The following is a 4033-nucleotide window of genomic DNA, read 5'->3' as shown; positions in this document are numbered from 1 at the left end:
TGTAGGATCAACATTGGACTTCTAACCACAAGGTCAGCTCCTTGGAAACCCTATATAACGTTGCTATGAGTCACTTAACAACACCAACAATCGCTTAGGAAACCCTCTGGGACAGTTCCACTGTCTATGGGGTGGTTATGAGTCTGAATCAACTGGATGGCACATGAAAACAACTACAAGTAGACCTTACACTTGTTGTTGTTGTTGTCATGTGCCGTGGAGTCGGTTCTGACTCATAGCAACACTGTACAGGGTTTCCGAGGCTGTAAATCTTTATGGGAGCAGAAAAACCTCATCTATCTCCCACAAAACTGCTGGTAGTTTCGAACTACCGACCTTGCAGTTCGCAGCCCGATTCATAACCACTACATTACTAGAGCTCCTTAGACCTTACATGTAGAGTGGGGATAGTCTAAATAATTTCCTCTTCTTTTACTCAAAAATATTTTTAAAAGGTGTTAACACTGTATGAACCACCCTGACTTACAAAGCTTTATTCTTTGTGCTTTATTCTTATTTGACTTTGACTGTAGATAGCAGTTCTGGTGTGGCACTGTGGGATACAGCACTGGACTGCAAGGTTGGCACAAGGTTGGCAGTTCAAACACACCAGCCATTCCTTGGAGACCCTATAAGTTCTGACTCAATGGCACTTAACAACAATAACAACAACCAGTCCTGGTGTGGCACTACAAGATAAGCACTAGACTGCTAACTGCAAGATGAATGGCTCAAATCCACCAGCTGCTCCTTAGAAACTCAATACAGTGTAGCTAGGAATCAGAACCGACTCCATGGCTCTTAACAGCACCCAGACCTACAAGCTTAGATTCCATTAATCTTATCCTGCTGCTTCTGCAAGGGGTTATCCAACGAAGTATGTGCATGGGGTGAGCATACACACCCACTCACATTAGCTAGTTACTCCATACAGGGCAATATGTTGCAGAATCACTATTTAGAAACATGGGGACTTAAATGGGGAAACTGAGAAATACTGCCACTGTCCCTGGATATAGATAATCTTTATATATATGTAAAGTATAGAAACTTCATTCTTTTCACCATAAAAACCTCTCACAGTGACTTGTGTGCTCCCCAAGACTGTATAATACCAGAAGAACTCTAGTGAACGTGCACAGCTTTGATTTCAGCATTGCTCATTAGAACAACAATGCAAACCAGCTGTCCCCTGGTGTTTGGAGAAGAAAGATCCAATTAACTGGCCATCATCCACCTGGTTCCAGATTTAGCCATCTCCTTATGAGCCTGTAAGAGCAGCCAGTTTGCATGAATTCTAGTCATTAAATGCAAGCCAGGGGGTGAGGCAAAGTGGGAAAATGGAGATTCTCTGAGCTGCTATCAGGCAAAAAAGGTGAAAAGTCCATCTAGAGATTGAGCATCTGAATCAGTTTAACAAGGTATTGACTTTAAAACTGTTCCTTATTTTGTGTATCAGTGTGAATGCCAGAAATGTGTTATGCTTTCATTAATGTAAATATAGAACAATTTTGGAATATAATGCTTTTGTTGAGATTTTCTTCTCTTTAGTAATAGTTACATTTGAAATGTGAAGCACACATTTATGTTGAAATTAGCCTTCTATCTTCATTGTAATATTTAGATTTTACTGGAACTCATCACTAAGGCTTTTCTTTGGGGGGTTTGTCAAAATAACATGATTAACTCAGAAAGAAAAGCAATGACCAGAGTCCTTAAGTCATCATTATTCCAGCTTTTGGAGGAAAGCACATCATTAGTATCTGACCACTTAGGCCCTGGAAGAAAATGTGCAATCATAGGACTCCTGGAAATGTTAGAGGCCTACATCTTCCTAGAGTAATATCACATCCTCAATAGAGCTGTCAATAAAACAATCATTTCTCTGTTCCGAAGTCTGAAGAACCTGTTGTATTACACTTTCCCATCTCTTGAAAATCGCATTAAAAAAATCCATTCTGTTACAAGATGACCAATCTCATCTGATTTATAAGCTATGGCCCCAGAGGAAAAATGGAATTCTTGGAGATGGAGCCATGGAACAAATGTGTCAGGCTACCCGCAGACACTTGCTGCATTTCAAGCAGTTCCTAAAACTTGTTTGAGAGTGTGTCAATTTATAATTTTTCAGTAATGTGGGAAGTGACTGCTTATTTAACAGTCGGAGTACTCTATCTACTTTCCATTAAAGCCTTATGTTTTGGGTTTGCATAAACTGGTTTCTGTTAATTCTAAGTCATGGTGACCCCATGCTAGACCCAAACTTTTTATCTTACTGAAAAAGCACTTATGTGGATTATTGTTTTCTAGAAATATTCTTTCTTGCTATTTCTTAATTTAAAAAGAAGTTATGAATTTTGTCAGAGGACCTTAAAATGTCCTAATTTCATTATCAGCCTCTGTCTAACTCCTCACTCTTAGTAATGTTGAGAAAAATATTAAGATTCCTTAAATCTAAAAGTTGTTGCAGGCTGTATTACATAAAAGGTTCAGATCTTCAGGGAGTAAATGTAGTAGCATTTCTTCAGCAATTTTAATCTTTATCATTTTCCTAAGTTAGATAATTACATCACTGGAGTCCACGTGAAGCACTGGACTGCTAAATGCAAGGTTGACAATTCAAATCCACCAGCTGTTCCTCAGAAATCCTATACAAGGTTGCAATGAGTTGGAACCAATTCGCTGGCACTTTACAGCAACGACAATAACAGGGTAAGCACTGGGCTGCTAAACACAAGATCAGTTGTTCAAGCCCACCAGCCATTCCTTGGAAACCCGATATGAGGTCACTATGAGTCAGAACCACCTTGACAGCACTTGACAACAGCAGCAATACATCCACGATCAAGACCAAATAACTTGTTTTTCTTGGAATTCTAGGACCTTAAATAATTGCTTTACCCTGGTAACTCAACATGAATTTTCTTTGTTGAACCCAGTGCAGATGACTCTTGAGAAGAAAACTGACAAGAGTAGAGACAAAGAATTGAGCAGCTGACATCTGGAAAGCTTGAAGTAGATAGATCTTCAGAAGACATTGTTGCTAAGTAAATTAGAATATGAAGAGCACAAAAAGGAGTATGAAAATTCTGAATACATTTCAACTCAGTCAAAGGGTATGAATGAAAAAGATAAAAGAAAGAATCATCAGGGAAAAGACAAACTTCTTATAGTATCACTAAAAGATTTTCAATCTCATGATCATATTAGTAAAAAGTCTGAGAATTGAGTACTTCTCAGACTTTATGACATAACAGAGGATTTTTCAATAGACTGGAAGATGATGTTCACAGAATTCTTATTAGAGAAAAAAGAGAAAATAGCTAACAGAATGTAATGGAACAGATAATTACATAACTCATGAGCACAATTAGGTAGTAGTACTGAAAGATGGAAGAATTGAAAAAAACTAAAGTTAGAACTTGAATGATGTTGAAACCCAGAAGTTGGAAAATTTGATCACATAATGGGAGGCAAAATAGGTAAAAGTAAGGGCAAGCATTGAAAATGCTTCATAAAGATGAGAAAGGTATACTTCTGTAAGATGATGAATCACAAGGTAACAAGAATGAGATAACTCTACAGGTAACCTCACTTCAGCTGCATTAGACAAGAAAGATCTAAAGTGGAAGTATTACAAGCAAAATTAGTCCAATACCAGGGTGGCAGAAAAGAGAAAATAAACTCTGAATCTGATTGGTGGAGGCAACATTAGCTTTTGAGGTCCAAACAAAAGTTTAAACTTTCAGAGTTTTGCATAAATGTATATATTTAATGCAATGGATAATTAATTCCCTTATCTTTTAATTCTATTGCATGAATTTAGGAGTCATGGTATGGCACTCTAGGATAAGTACTGGGCTTCTAACTGCAGGGTTGGTAGTTCAACCCCACCAGCCACACCTTGGAAACACTATACATGGTCACTATGAGTTGGAACTGACTCAACAGCACTTAACCACAAAGACATAAACTCCCGGAAACCCCTTCATATATACTTAATGCAGTAGCCTATACTTTTATGTTCTTTTGG

General features: G+C 38.0%; 1 pseudogene; it reads left to right on the top strand.

The window, feature by feature from the left end:
* Nucleotides 1–1702: 1702 nt before the first annotated feature.
* Nucleotides 1703–3715, top strand: LOC102828177 (annotated as a pseudogene).
* The last annotated feature ends 318 nt before the right edge of the window (nucleotides 3716–4033 follow it).

Source organism: Chrysochloris asiatica, unplaced genomic scaffold (assembly GCF_000296735.1).
Source record: "Chrysochloris asiatica unplaced genomic scaffold, ChrAsi1.0 scaffold00103, whole genome shotgun sequence".
In the NCBI taxonomy this organism is placed as follows: Eukaryota; Metazoa; Chordata; class Mammalia; order Afrosoricida; family Chrysochloridae; genus Chrysochloris; species Chrysochloris asiatica.
Note: the sequence above shows the minus strand (reverse complement) of the source record. Positions and strands in the feature narration are given on the sequence as shown.